Source organism: Pseudomyrmex gracilis, unplaced genomic scaffold (genome assembly GCF_002006095.1).
Source record: "Pseudomyrmex gracilis isolate BER0280 unplaced genomic scaffold, ASM200609v1 scaffold_500, whole genome shotgun sequence".
In the NCBI taxonomy this organism is placed as follows: Eukaryota; Metazoa; Arthropoda; class Insecta; order Hymenoptera; family Formicidae; genus Pseudomyrmex; species Pseudomyrmex gracilis.
In genome coordinates this window covers 13,704-30,791 of record NW_018021084.1, presented here as the reverse complement: position 1 = coordinate 30,791, position 17,088 = coordinate 13,704, and positions in this window count along the sequence as shown.

The window sequence follows — 17,088 nt, the reverse complement described above, 5'->3', positions numbered from 1 at the left end:
ATATATACATATATATATCCACATATACATATATATGTAAGCACATGTATGAGAAGTAAGTAATGTAATAGACACATTGATATTAGTAATGGTGATAATAAAAGCAACTACAAGGTTCTAGAGTTAGGAAGAATCACGGAGCATTCAAAGCAAATCACGCTTGAAGACACACACGCTCACAAAAGCTATCGCGTTCACACGCACAGTAAAGAAAGTTGATTGTTACAGCTACACCAATATGAGGGGCGCCTGATCATCATCTCATTCCAATCAAAAAAAAAAAAAAAGCGAACAGTGAAGGAGACGTCTTTGCAGTACCACACTATCATATGTCACAATAACGCTTGACGTTAAGAGTAAACAAGTACGTTCCGCAATCACTACATATTCATGAGCGATATTAGAAGAGCAATAAAACTATTTTAAACTAAAGATTTCAGCCAGGCGATGAAAACCTTCGGAGATTGGATGATCACGCGACCACCATAAAATTTGAAACCGATCGCAGTTTTTCTTTACCATAAATCTCGCGCTCGCTTTTGGTTCCGTTCACATATATATACATATTCTATGTATGTATCTGTTTACCTCATGCATTTGTGCCAACTTCAAAGTTTCATATTCAACTGAAAGGTTTGCATTCAAACACAAGCTAAATTAAAGCATTTGATCGTCAATTGCAGTACTAAAATGCTGAGACATCAACCCGGAGACAAATTTCTGCGACAACTTCGATGTGTCACTCTTACAGTGGGACCGATATACCAAAGAAGAAACGATATCTTTAAAATCTGCTAAATGTGCTTTTCCAAGCTGTCAGCCGAGCAGCAAGAAAACTATATGAGTCTCTCGCTTCATCACTTGATTCACTGCACATCGGCCTATAACCAGCGAGCATGCATGCGCTGTGGCGTCACCATCATACGAATTCGACCTGCCTCACTATGCCGAGGATGTGTCGAAGAATATATAAACGCAGATAAAACACTTTTGGAAGCCGGCTGGGGAATAGCAGTAACAACCAGCTCATGGTACACAGGCTAAAAAAGGCCTCTTCCGGTAAACGATTGACGATCATGTGCGACAAAATTTCTTCTCTAACATCTTTCTCTTATTTCTTTAATAATATTAATGCATGAGACTCTGTAATATTACTGCTAGCGCGTGTCTGTCGTAAGGAAAAGCAGTGTATAAGACACATCGCCGACCTTACAAATATAAGCAAAACAATTCTTCTATAATGAAGCTAGAATAGTAACATTTCCTCTACCCCTTTTTAAGAAAGAGAATTGCAAACAGAAGGGAACCTCAGTTTTCTTTTTGCAAATGTTGTACATTTGTCTAACGCGGAAGGTGTTACGTCCTGGACTCCACGGTTCTCTTCTGTTTGGAACCAGACATAAACTAGCTTTAAGATTTGCGCCTTAGAATTAATTTTTAAATAACAATCCTTGAGCAGAGAACAAAGGACCTATTAAACTAAGATAAACAGATCCGTATCGCAATTTTTTTATCTAATCACTTTTACCGACTTTCAAAGGGATACCGGCCAATTAGTCAACAAGTAGCCCGGATGTTTGGTTCGCGAAAAATAATTTGCGAATATAAACTTAGATAATTTAGGCGGTCCGCTAATCTCTAGCAAAGAATGTTATGGCACCAAATATAAACAGGAAATTGCACGTGCAGATAATAAAGTTTAAACAAATGTTGAGTGAGTCAAAAAGAATGATTGTCGGTGATTGGTCCTCTCGCCTGGTCGGATTAGCAAATGAAGGATCGATAATTTAATCAGTAAAGAGTGGAAGAGTAAAATCTAAAGACGATTGGCAAAAATCAGAAGGGTTAACGCCCCGAGATCATCATATATAAGAAACATTTAATATTGGAACATCGGAGAGCGCGCTCTATAACCAGCATTACGATTATTAACACAGTTTTATTCCTTCTCGTCCAAATCAATTTTTCGAAGTTTAATTCAACAATTTAACTTAGAGTCAATTCGGTCGTACAAAACTCGCTTTTCCTGTTCGGTCTGAAATTCGACAATCGAAACGATTTTCAATTTGACATCGATCTCGGCACGTAAATCCGAGTGAACAGTGCGACTCGTGACAACTCCCATCGGAGGAGACGACCAATTCATCTCATCTGAGTCCAGCTGACAGACTCCTGACTTTTGGGCGAAGCGAATCAATCACTCATCTCGACATTCTACTGTAAATAATAAGTAGTGAGTACTTACTAATACAATAATTTTGCAAAACAAATTTAAGATTCTCGCGCACACAGTATAACTTTTTTCGAGACGGTTGATATTCGGAGGAAAAGAATTAAATTCGACAATTCAATTAATAACTGCTTTATTTAGTAAGTCCTTCTCCTCGACATCTTAGCCGGACCAGCGTTTCGCGGTGTCAAACCGTTCCGAACTGCTGCCGGTTCCTTTTCCGTCACACTAGCTACTCACGATCTTGCAAATCGTTCAGGGCCGCTGCTGACTTTTCATTCCTGTCGGACTAGCAGCTCACGATCTTGCAAATTGTTCAGGGCCGCTGCCGACTTTTCATTCCTGTCGGATTAGCAGCTCACGACGTTGTGTGTCGTTCCGGGCCGCTGCTGACTTCCATTTCTATCGGATTAGTGTTTCACGACGTCAGTTGTTCTGAACCGCTGCCGATTTCCAATCACCACTGTCGAACTTTGAGCAGTAATAGCAAATCATATGTAGTTGTCATACCGCTCCGAAAATCAACCGTGATTCTAACAACGCGATATTCGAAACCGAACTTTGCGGCGGAGAACCGCTGCCCGTCGAGCGAGCGAACCGAAGCGTACCAAACTCCGTCTATCCGGCAATAGCCTAAGTAGCAACGGTGCTTGTTTACGTAAGGATTTAAAATATTGAAAATACTAACAGTGATGTTAATAACGAACGCCCAGGATCAAACATAGTAATAATGTTAATGTATACTCAAATTCACACCGAACTTCATCACACGTCCAATTATTAATTCGACTTGCATAAAAGTATTTTTGGATAAACCTAAATGTTAATACTTTGAATAAAAATGATTTATATATATATATATATATGCTCATAAGAATAAAAACAACTTCAACTAATTAAACTTTGAACTTCTATCCTGAAAATTCATTCCTGTAATCTCATCACGTGATCACCAGGTCCTGTCCCAGGTAAATTAGATTCGTTTCTAAGACCTAAAAGCGGACCGACGAGTGAGAAGACGTTAGACAAGTAATATCGGCAAGTCCGTTGACTTGACTACGTCGTTGAACAGTCTTGCTCGACTCGCATGCTTGCCTTATCTCATTAGGTCAGTGTACCGAGATATAATACACAAAAGTTTTGTGTGTCAAGTTGCGTTTTTCCGTTAGGACCCGATCGTAACCGTAGGTCAGAACGTAACAGTACATAAAATGATAATACAGAACATAATTATACACGTTTAACTTACAACAGTGCTAAGAATGCAGGATTTATTTTCTTCAAAATCTGATGTTGTATTTCATCTTTATGCACCGTTAAACTTTGCGCATTTGTATATAGCATTAGCTCCGCATCTTCCTGTAGTTGCTATTTAGTGTCCTTTCAGCCAGCTCTCCTCTTCTCTTCTTATAATGCCCTCTTGGAAGTTGGACACTCCATACTGAGAGCGTCGTACTCGTCATTTATTTTCAGGTTGTATGTTCAAATTTTGAACATACAATTTACACATTTCTGTTACATTTCTATTTACACTCCCATTCCGCCGCAAGATCCTCCTACGTCTCACAGAGGAGCTGACCCGAACACCAGGGTCTCCTAAAAAAACCGCTCGATCTACTCCGAAGAGAGAAGCTCTTGCCGTGGCGTCTGATTCCGGTCGAGGTGTCACCGCCGAAGTTCATCAGGCCGCCGAGAGTACTCCTGACGTCCGAGTAAGGAAGTACATATTGCTTACCGTCAGCTGGCTGGGACGACTTGCGACTTCCACCGCCTGTCTCGCCGCTGCCTAAGGAGCGCCGGCACGTCGCAACACAGACGCAGTCGAGCCGAGTCACTAGGAACACTCAACATCAGCCCACGACAGAGGACCAGGCCTGCCAGATAAATAGCGACTAGGAAGCGCCCGAAGTGACCACCACTGCCACGCAGATTGACCACAAGACCGAACCAACATCACCGGAATTACCATCTCATCTTTTCGAGATCATCCACAAGGAGTGAAAATTAACAAAGACGGAGCCTAAAATCTTTTGGAAAGAGAACTCGCGAAGAAGAAAATAATAAAAGGCCTTTATCAAGGCCACCACATAAATGGCCCTTTTCAGAATCATCTCTTTATAAAAAAAAAAACAAAAAGACTGTACATAGTGTAAATAAAGTGTTCCTTCAATCTAGGAAAGATTAGACTCTTTGTCACTACGTCTGTCACCTCCATTTTCCTTGCTGCCGTTACCACTCTGCTGCTGATTTTTATTTCGACACCAAAAGAAAAACAAATTGTTTTGCAGAAATAAACTAGTGAACTACAATGATTATCATGATATATCATATCCGTACCTAAACTGTTTAGTCAGAATAGACTTGATGTCACGACTCTATTGTGATCGCCATGACTTGCAGCTTGATTGCTACAACCCCACACACGATAGATTACACGATCAAATCTACTTTTTTTTCTTACATCAATAAATTAAAATTTAAAATTTTTAATACTTAGTTTATTAATTATTTTCAAAGCTATAATTCTATATTGTGATTATACTTTAAAAAAAAACTACTTTAACATTAAGATATTAATAAATTTTCTTAAGTGAGCATAGTTATCTCGTTCTCTCTTATAACTTTCCACGCAAAATGAGAGGGGTGTAGGGAAAGAGCAAAGCCGAAAGGGGGGCGCAGCCCCCTTCCTATACAATTACAACACGAACAAAAAGAACATAAAAAATTGCAATGCGTGGTCAATCGCAACGTGGTCAATATCAACGTGGGCAATCGCAACATAGAGAAAAGTAACGCGTGGATAATTGCAACGTGAGCAAAAGTAACTCGTAGTCAATCGCAACGTGGGCAAAAGCAACGCGTGAGCAATTGCAACATGGGCAAAAACAACGCGTAGGCAATCGCAACGTGGACAAAAGCAACGCGTGAGCAATCGCAACGTGGGCAAAAGCAACGCGTGAGCAATATCAACGTGGGCAATTGCAACTTGGGCAATATCACCGTGGGAAAAATACTCTCACTCAATTATTTGAGCGCAAAAAAATACTTGTTTCTTTTATCAAACGATAAGCCTCTTCGATAAGATGACAATAAGATGGACTTTTGAAAATTTACAAGCCTAGTATTCTTTTTAGGATTATTGTTTCCTGCGTAAATATTACCTTATACAAAGAGTTACAACTTTTTTACATAATATTTTACTCAAAAGCTTACCCAGAGTACTCAGTTTTGTAAACAATAGCTTTGAATTATACAGAAGTCTATCGGGCTTAACCTTTAGAGGACCGGCATTTTTTCTTTAAATTGTTGATTGTTTTTTTAGCAAAAAATCCATGCATATATAAAACCTACATGTAGCGCAAAGTTTCCGAGTTTGTTGCTGGCCACTATAGTAACCAGAGTGGTCCTTAACGGTATGGCCAATGTTGAAAATTTTCAAAATTTGAATTTTAGTAGTTCTAAGGGTTTTTGATATCGCTAAGTATGATTCTAATGTCAAATTATCAAAATTTTACACAAGAACAGTGTTATCAACTTAAATAAATCTGAATGAGTAACAGCAATTACATTCATATATGAAACTTTTTCCTCCAGCGTTACCCAGAGCTACCGACGTGGACGTAGAAAATTATGTAGCTCCTTGTTTATTGTATAAGTTTTTTGTTATTTTTGTAGTTTTTAAGTTTTGTTATAGTTTAGTTTTGCAATTTTTAATGTTTTTGTATTTTTTGATTTTGCTATATATTGTTTTGAAATGGAAAACTAAAATTATAACTGAACTTATATTTTGTGCATAAGAATTTATAGTAATGTTTCTTTTATATAAAAATGTTCAAAACAAGGTGTTACGCATAATGCAGTATTACAAGTAGAACATACGTACCAAATTCGACGTCTAATTTGATGTAATACACAAATGTAAACACAAATGACACCGTAAACTTTTATCAAGTACACTTATAAAAATACATGCTTCTCAAGCACAGATACATTAATATACAAAATGTTCAAAAAGTCCCGGTACAGCAACATAACTTGAAAACTAAGAGTCGAACAGAAAAACATTTTAGATAAAAGTTGTAGAAATTTTTTCTGGCTATTACCACGTGACCTTGGATTTGACCTTGACCTTGACCTTCAAGGTCATTTCAAGGTCAAATAGTTTTTTTTTTAATAGAACTTCATATTTTTGACGCCGGAAAGAGAAAGAGCAGGAAATTTTACGTTTGGATATGATCTTTACTAACCCCCTGCCTTGATCTTGTAGTCAAGGACAAGGTCAATAAACAGCCGGTTAAGGCAAGGTAGGAAAAGAACCTAGCCAGTTAAGGCAAGGTAGAGAAAGAATCCAGGCATTGCCTCTATTTATCTTGTTTATTGTTTGACCTTGCTCTTGATTACAAGGTCAAGGAAAGAAGTTAGTAAAGGTCATACTGGAACGTAAAATTTCCTGCTTTTTCTATTTCCGGCGTCAAAAATATGGAGTTCCATTTAAAAAAACAACTTGACCTTGAAATGACCTTGAAGGTCAAGGTCAAATCCAAGGTCACGTAATAGCCAGGGAAAAGTCCTACAACTTTTGTCTGAAATGTTTTTTCTGTTCGACTCTTAGTTTTCAGGTTATGTTGCTGTACCTTTTTGAACACTCTGTATATGCATATACAGGGTGTCTGACAACGAACTATAAAGCCGACGTGTGTAGGTAGATCGGGTCATTCTGAACAGAAAAGTTATATACTATTTTGCAAAATTCGCAATATTTATTGAGATATGAATTAATAAATGTGAACCAATGNAAAAGAAAAATGGCTTCTCTCATGTAATGTCTTAGTAACAAGAGGCGGAGTAAACAAACAAGCGCGGAACGACTCAGTTTCTTGCAATCGGGCGCTATTCGGCGGTACGCAGCGAGCAGCGGCGAGCGAGGAGTAGAGCTGATAATTGTGCACGCCTATAGAGTCCGATCATCGCTCCCCGCGCCTTCATTGGTTCACATTTATTAATTCATATCTCAATAAATATTGCGAATTTTGCAAAATGGTATATAACTTCTCTGTTCAGAATAACTCGATCTACCTACACACGTCGGCTTTATAGTTCGTTGTCAGACACCCTGTATATACCTAGTATATATTTTTATATGCATATTAAATAGTTACCTATCTCTAGCCACTATAGTGGCCATTGCGGTCCTCTAAAGATAAAATATTGATGAGCTGGACGTTTTGTTGTTTTTTGATGTTGTCTCGCTCGCTAACATTTCTTTAGACTTAGCATTCAATGGGATGAGAAAAAGATGAGATCAGATTATACATAATACAATCATCCCGTTGGAACCTTTTATTTTTTGCCTTAAAGTTTGTCCTTTTTTCTACATTTTTTACATTCAACGGTACTTGTTATCAACAGACTGGAAACCCTATGGGGGTTCTATAAGTCTGTTGATAACAGGTACCGTTGAACGTAAAAAATGTAGAAGAAAGGACAATCTTCCTTCCCACTCTCACCTATTATAGCAGATATAGCCTTGCAAGATTTAGAGATACAACGTCTTAATAAAGTAGGTTTCACATTGCCTTTTTATTAGAGATACGTTAACAACATTTTAATGGCAGCTTCTAAATAGGAAGTAGACGTAATTTTTAATATCTTTAACTCTTAGCATCCGAGATTAAAGTTTACCTTAGAAATTGAATCAAATAGAACAATCAGTTTTCTAGATACTTCTATTTTGTTAATAAGAAACCCATGTTAAAGTAGTTTTAAAAACCAACATTCTTGGGAAGATATCTTAATTTTTTCTCACTCCATCCCTTTAAACAAAAAATAGAAATCATTTATAATATCGTTGGTCAAGTGCTCCTACTTGCACATTCAAATTTTCACAGAGACAACTTATTCAAAGCTGTAACCATTTTACTGTCTAATGGCTATACGTTGATCTTATCTTTAAGTTTTTTGAACAAAGATTACACTTTTTGTTTTTTACAAAGCTTAATGTTAATCGTAAGGCCGTACCGAGAGATGTCATGAGAGAGGAGGAGAGATTTTTTATTCTTCTATTTGTTTTTGAGATTACGACAATCTAGCCAGATCTAAAAAAAAATGAATTTTAAATGCTATTTTTTCGTTAATCCATTCTAGATCCGCTATTCTCTTCTGCAACATTGTTTCTATTCTTCTTTTTCTTTTCTTCTCTCCTCTTCCCTTATTCTCTTTTTCTCTGCCATCTGTTCTCTCATTTTCTCCATTTTCTTCCTTATCTTTTTTTCATGTTTTCTATCATTATTTTTTGTAATCCTTTTTTCCATGCTTTTTTATCTCTCACAACGTATTTTTCTAATGTCGCCTCTTCTCCCTTGCTCTTGTTTCCCTTCCGTTTTCCGGCCGTCAACACTATCTATATCTTCTGTTCTCTGCCTTCTGTATCTTTTATTTTTCTATCTTTTCTCCGCCTTTTCTATCTTTCGTCGTTTTCGATTGTTGTATCCTAACTTTTTTTCCAGTTTGCTTTCTTGTCCGTTGTCTTTTATCTTCCTTTCTTGTTTTCTTTGTTTTTTGTCTTCTTTTTCCCGTGCGCTCTGTCACTTTCTCTCACTTTTCTTATTCTTGCACTTCTGCTACCTAGTGCTTTGAAACTTTCTGTATATTTGCGTTCTTTCTCGGCGCTCATGCTTACTCTCTTAAACCTATTTATTATATTAAGAACCAAAGTAACAAATAAAAGTACGTCAGCAACTATTTTAAGTAGATCGTAACAATTTTGCTGTTTTTGACCATTTACTATTTGAAAAGAATGCAAGGTAAGGTAATGTTACGTCCTGGGGACTCCACGGGCTCCTTTTTCTTGCAACATGACGCGCCGACATACAATAAATTCCTTTTTTCTCAATAAATAACACGAACGGACTCGGACTTCGACGCGATAGGCGCGCAAATAGAAATTGTGTCGACGCCCGAAAATAATAAACCGAGCCTAACAACGATCTTAAAAATTCCTTCGTAGACGATAGCGAACAGAAACTTTTATTATTGTCTAAACATCCCGAGCAACTTTCCAAATAAACCCGGTTATCTCCGGGTCAAAGAAATACATCCTATAAAATTTAGGACAGCCGGCGCAAGTAAAGATCTATCGCCACGAGCAATTACATAAAAAAGGTTTATCACTCGATAAATATCAAAGGGTCTATGCGGCGTTGTCGAAAAGACAACACTCTCCCTTTTTTCCTTCTCCAAAAAATCAGACAAGGCGACGAAGCGAGAGATCGTCGCCGATTGGTGATCTCGCAAGTCGCCCGACCGACTAATTAACAAATAGGAACCAGCAAGGCTCAACTGAGTTCCCGATTGGGAGAGTCCTCGCTTACTCAAAACGGTATATAAGCCAGGACTCTCGGAATCGGAAAAAAAAAGAACCGCGCCGCGTATCTAGTTAGTGCCGCAGATTTTAGAAGCACCACAGCGAGTGAGTGAGTGACAGTGAGTGCAGAATGTGAGATCCAAGAGTGAACTACTACGCCGCAACAGCCTAGAACCTTTTGTTAATCAACATCACTGGTCCGCAGCTAATAGTAAGTCCACATTGTAATTACTTTCATTCGGAGGTTCCACTGTTCGCGTACCTACCTCCCGACTTTGCGACTGATTTTCGGAGAAATCAAGAAACATTCAAAATAAACAAATACATAGACACACTCAAAAATTCGGTTTAATCGGACGGGCTACTCGCGGTATATAGCCGTCTCGGGTGGCGTCCGAATTATTTCTTTTTCCTTTCTAAATCACGGAAACAAACAAAACTCGCTTATCTCCGAATATCAGTCTTAGAATCATGACACATCCAAATTTATTCCTATCGTTATTTCCATTGAAACCTAAGAAATGAAACAAAACCGAATTTATCTAGATACAAATCTCTAAGATGATTTAAATTGTATAAACATGGGTTGAGAGGCTGGCTACACTAAAGAACTCGCACTCTCTTTCTCTCTCACACTCGCGTTCTAGTGTGTAGATTACATTGTACGAAACGATTATATGCTCCTTTATTGTATTAATTTCTACATGTCTGTTATTAATTTATTGATTTCGATTTTTCAATAAATATAACTACTTTGTAATATGTGGAGTCAAACTAAAAAATTATTCTTTGTTATCCTTCTTTCCGTATAACCCACTCTCACTTCCTCGTTAAAATTGCCAGGTCCCGTCCTTGGTAAATGAGATTTGCGTCTCAGACCTAAAAAGGGACCAACGAGCGAGTGTTCGTTAGACAGAGTAAGATCGGCGTACGCCGTTGACCTGTCAACGAATATAACCAAACTCGCTCGACTTTCTCACAGCGGGACTTCCGTGTCCACTGTAAAGAGAGATATGGAAAACGACGCGTTTACTGTTGCGTCACACCACAGCCCGACCGTATCCATGGGCCAGGACGTAACAGTAAATAAATATTAACAAAAGTTACATATAAAATATTGGATGTTTTGCTAAAAGCTTTACATGTTTAATGAAATATTCCATGAAAACATAGAATTTGTCATTAGTCACTTAGTTCAATGGCATTCTGAATTCCTATATTATCTGGTAGTTTATTTAATAGAAAATAATCTTTATATATTTCTCGCAAGAAAAGATAAACTTGGTTGGAACGGTGTTGCTTAATGCTATGATATGTAGCTGCTATTACTGTTACATTTATATCACATTTTGCTGAAGTTATGGAGATATTAAGTTTGTCTTTTATTGCAACAATTTTATTTAGTTTTAATACAATAAAAAAAAATATTAGTCTCATCGATATTCTATATTTTTGAAACAATGTGTATTTATCCAGAATATAGTCTAATTTATCAAAACATTCGCTGTTTTTATTAAAAGACATCACTGTATTGAAGTTAGTTCTGGTCTTTTAATTGACAATTTAGCATTTCTTTTCAAGAACATAAACCTGAATGCAAATTCTAAGACCAATCGGTAGCTGCTATCTTGTTATTGTTAATAATTTTTCCATTATCAGGATAACAAATTTGACAGCGCAATCATAAGCATAGCAGCAAATATCTTTGGAGGTCAAACTAAAATAAATATTGGAAACTTTTTTTTTAAATAAATAATCTTTTAATTTTTCTTCTTGCTCTCTAGTAAAAACTTGTCTTGCAGCAATATCCCATTGTAGATGATTGTTTTTAGTCTTTAGTTTGTTGATAAATCTTGCCAAAATCAGATTTGATGTTCCAGAAGTTGCTAATCTCAAACTCTAGCTAGTGTTTAATAGCCTTTGCAGTTTTCTGCAACTGTTCTTGGATAGCAAAGCTCTTTTGATTATACATGCGCATACTATAAACAATTTTTTTAAATCAATAAAAACATATTTTATCTAAGAATCTCAGTTTATAGGCAGAATTAATTGGAACATGTGGTTTAACTAATATCGATGTTGGCTAAAATACATATTTTTCATAACTAAATATCTTTACATAATATAGTAATATAAACATTAAAGGTAAAAAATACATTAATAACTTATAATAAAATGGCTTATTTATGTTTATCAATCACTGTAATTATTACGTAGACTGAAAATCTAATACTTTTAGATATTACTTTTGGAAAAAAGACCGCTCATGTTCGTTTGTTGTCGGCTGGACACAGACGTAGCGTCCTAGCGTATGCAGCGTAGTAGTCTGCCTTTGCACATTCTTTTACATGGTCTATAAGTGTTTTGGTTATTTGCAAGTCCCAACTTGTCTCTTGGCTCAACTAGCCCCGCTCTATATATTCTATTAAAATTACCTTCTATTAAATAAAATACGAAGTCAATACGTTGTACATCTTCTATTCAAGAGTTATTTATTTCTGTAACAAGTTATTCACGTCTTTTGCACTTTTTATGTTTTTTTATGTAATATAAAAAGACTGCAAGAGCAATTGGTCTGGATAGCTACAGCGTATAGCTAAACTTTTTTTGTTTGCTACTTCTATTATGTAAAAGATTTTGAGTTCTTTATTTTGTGATTCGTTGTTAACTTAAACGTGAGAACAAAAAGTTAATTCAACATTTCGTTTACTGTTTGTTAATAAATTACGATAATTTTTAAGAATTCGATGTGTTTTTATATATTTTATCTTTCTAAATAAAGTTATACAAGCCAGAACAAAAAAAGAGACAAAAGTTTTGGTACAAATGAATACAGCTTTATTTCTACCCGCTTGCTTGCTACACGACTGTTCCATGGTGGAGCACTATGGACTCCCTTCAATCGCGACTCCAACTGCGACTTTGATTGCTCTTCTTTTTTCTATTACATAGCAACGTCGTTTAATTCGCAAATATTCAAGTCTCGATTACTATCTACTTTTTTAAAAGTCGCTTTTACAATCTAAGCTTCTCTTACATACATTTCAATAGTAATACGCAAGAATAAAAATATGACAAATTTTTCTCGTTTTCTAAAGATAATTCTACGTAAAGCTTTAATGTAAACGATCAATTATATATTCATTTATTAGTTTAAAGACTTCAGAGCCCGAGATAATTCTCAGTTTATTATTCATTCTTTAATGTAAACTTTATTTATACAAAGAATCTTAAAATAAATCAATAAATTTGCTAATAAATATTCGATAAGTACATACTTTATACATAGAAGCAGTTAGAACAACCAAAAGAAACTTCAAAATTTGCATGAATTAATAATAAGTACTTCTCTGTAGGAATACATTGTACGACTAGAATAGAGAATCGAACACATAAAGTATTTTTTCCAAGTATCATAATCTCGTTATAGTCCGGATGTAGGGAAACGATAAAGGCACTACTTTGTCTGAAACCAGTGTGTAGGGCCTGGTGCGATTCAAAAGCTACAGGATTTTCCACCAAGCTTGTGTATGTTAATAATGAATATCTGTTACAAAATATGCTATTGCGCGAATAATTGTAACGTAACTGAAATTATAGCTAGACGCAATCGCGGCGTATCTGCAAGTAGTATTCAAAGTACCAAGTACCGAGCATCATGCGAGAACAAAATTAAACATGCATGTCGGCAATGCGTTACCCGCTATTCACACGTATGTACAATATATATGTTAGCGTCAAAACCCGAAGTCCGGGCAGTTTTAGGATTGACTGGTCAATACCCGAAAAAAAAGTTAGGGTTAGGTTAGGGTTAGGTTAGATTTTTCGGGCATTGACCAGTCAATCCTAAAACTGCCCGGACTTCGGGGTTTGACGCTAACATATACATAGTTGACAATCCGCTTTATAGCTTCGAATTGTAGTTTAACACTTATTATTACACTCATTGTCATAATTTTTATTTGTGTCAGCTCTTCATGCCGTCAACGCGACAAATCATCGATAGCCATCCACAAAACTACATTTCACGAAAAAAATTTTTTGCTACATATTTAATTATTGTTTTGTTATAATCGGGCATTATGCAGGATATTAGACTGAATTATTCGCACGCAATTCAAAACTAAAAGTAAAAAAAAGTTAAACCACATTGCAAATTGTCATACATTTGTTAAATGCTCAAATAGAGACAGGATGTTTATTTCAGCAAAATACATGTTCCTGGAAAGATAAGAGTGTAATTCTGACGAAATTGTTTTTGACTCATCTGCTCTTCTTCAGAAGTACGTTGTTTCAATATAGTGTAACATACCGATGTAGTGTGATGAGCGACACAATTCATGGAAATGTATATAGAAGATTTAGTCTAACAATTTTATTACAAAGAATTAGATATTTTTTTGCGTATCTATATATGTCAAATTACAACTAACTTGAATATTGATTCGATTATAGATTCAATAAAAAAGTAACCGAATAAAGATATCTGTACATCATTTATGGATATGCATGAAACCGTCGTAAGACAAATTAGTTTTACTCTAATGACTAGTCATTACGATAATAATCCTGTTTGTACGATAGAAACTGCAGGTTTGTATATTTAATTCATGCACTCAGTCGAGCGGCCGGTGGTGCAAACAGAATTCATCCGTGGGATTGTGCCTGAATATCTTTCAGACTATATCCTCTCTAGTCAAAGATGGCAATGATATTTCTAGGAGTCTCGTAAGTCGATAGCTTTAATCAACAATGTGACATTATTAGGCGGTAGGTTTTCCTCGGTCGTCACACGAACCTGGTTTGCCATGCGGCGCTTATGCGCTGCGTATTCGGAATCTCACCGAACGCGGTGTTACGTCGTGGTTATATAGCGGTCGATCATAGGTATCGTAAGTTCGATGTTAAGACTTGGAATCGTCTGTAGACTTAAGTCTCACATCTTTTTTTTATAGATAAGATTGGTAAATTGTTCGGAATAATTTAACAGAAAAAGTAATAAAAACAAAAAAAAGTAATAAAATCAAAAAAAGTCTTTCTTTCCTCTTTTTTAGATTTACACACGGTAAGCCTATCGAATTGTACTTACACAGAGAGAACGGTTTCTTTAAATTTAATAATCCAATTTGTTTAACTCATATTTGTTGCATTCAAACAACATAATTTTGTACCAAACAACAATTTTGTTGAATGAAAATTATATTGTTACGTTAAAATAAATCAAATTATTTGACGGAAACACAATACAAATGTTTGAAATACTTTATTCCAACAAAATAATATTTTATTTGGTTTTACTAAGCATTATTTAATAAAAGAAATCATTTTGTAACATAAAAAAAATATAACAAAATATATTTGATTTAAATATAGCATTGTTTGAGACAAAAAATTTCGCATTGTAAAAATGTACTTTAAATTATAAGAATAATAAATAATTAATAATAATAAGAGAAATATTTTTATCCATTGTTGCAGATACATTGCACTGCAATATTTTTAATAAAATAATAACTTAAAGAAATAATAAATAAAATGCGTATAAGATAGCTTGAGAATAAGTAGATAAAAATAATCACATTTTAGTAAGGAACAAATAGTTTTGCGGACTGAGTGCAGGGGTGCGAATACGACGAAGACGTCTCAAGTTCGAATCCCGCTATCACTTTAGGATTTTTTCAGGTCCAGTCTCTTTCAATAGAGTTCATCGGTTGATTGGCAAGCTAAGAATCGGGCCTCCAAAGATTACTTCGAGTAAAATCTTGAAGTTGTGTGAGGGCGCAAACCGCGAAAAAGCTTTTTTTATTGAAGTTTTAACTTAACAAAATACTTTGTTTAAAATTTAAACAATCGGAATGTTTAGTTTAAAATCAAGGTTGTTTGGACTATTCCTAATGAAATAATTCGTTTGGATTTAACAAAATTTGTTACATCTAAAAAAACCGTTCTCTCTGTGTAATAATTAAGGAATTTGCATTTTTTTTTAAATATATTTTTGCGTCAAGAGAGAGACAGAGAGAAAAAATTCTATATTTCTGAATGTGCATCAATATAAGTATTTCACATGTAAATATTGAGAGATAAACAAAATTAATATATTCCGCATGTAAAAAATAGATTTATTTAACTACATAAAAAATACATAAAGTATATTTCTTAAAAATTATGTGTTTAAATATATAAAATATATATAAATATATTTTAAATACATACAAAATACATAAAAACAGAACACAGAGATAATTCTTTTATTTTCAATAATATAAAAATCTATAGATTTTATATAAATAGATTTAAGCGTAGTATTTGATCACATACATATACTCTGAAGGAGATATGTACACTACGCGAGTGCAAATAATTTTTCGCTTGGCTAGTTGAAAACTACAAAAACGTGGGAGGTAGAAAGTTTAATGAAGGACTCAGGCTATTTCATGGCGCGGAAACAAACATATAAAAAAAGAAGCACGAATTCATGTTTGCCGTTGAAAACTTCCACTTCTCTTAGCCGGAGGTGAGAATTTTACAAAGTTCTGTCCGCAATATCGCAACAATGGATAGGTGGTAGAACAGTATTCCAGATTTTGTCAAGGATTGTATAACGAGCTTTCGCATTTTCACGTTCGCATTTTAGTCGCAAAGAAAGCAGTCCTTTTTTCTCAGTATGCTTCGGAATTGGCTTACAACGCACAGCTCGCGTACAATCGAAAAGTCTCAAATATCACGATTGTCCAATCTGAAATATTGAAAACAGAATAGAAGACAATATTGTCGGAAACGTCGCAGAAAATCTTTTGAAAATCCACAAACACAAAGAGAACATTTTCACAAAAGATGTATACAAAGAGAGAAAAAGAAAGAGGAGGAAAAGAAGACAGAAAGACAGAGAGAGAAAATTTGTTTTTTAAAAGTCGTATTCATTTTTTCACAAAGTTGCGTTTTTCTTTTATTTTAGTTTTTGTATTCAGATTTACGACAATGCTCGAATTTAAATTATAAAAAATATATACGTGCAGATATAAAATCTCTGAAAAACTGCATAAGAAGAAATTATAAGAATTAATAAAGAGACAAAATCGCTTTTGCGATGAAAAAATAGGTTGGAAAGATAGTAAATATAGTACATAAATGAGAGAAAACAAAAAACAGGACGTAAAACACTTTTGTAAAGATGCTGATCTTTGTTACAAAATAAAACTTAGTAGACAGTTCAGGTAGCATAGAGAACAAGTAGATAAAAGAAGGGCACGAAAGGAGAGAGGAATAAAGAAACCACTGTGATTAGCGAGAAACTAATGAGGCCGTTGAACGAAAGCAAACGCGCCCCGGAAAATGAAAATCGGTTTTCTCTTTTATACCTTATGATGCCGTTACTTGTACGCACCAACAATTATCATGATAAGTAAATCGTGTTGCATATCTTTCCTTATTGATTTGTCTTTTTAGTTTAACGTATATGTATATATATGTATATATATATATATATATATATATA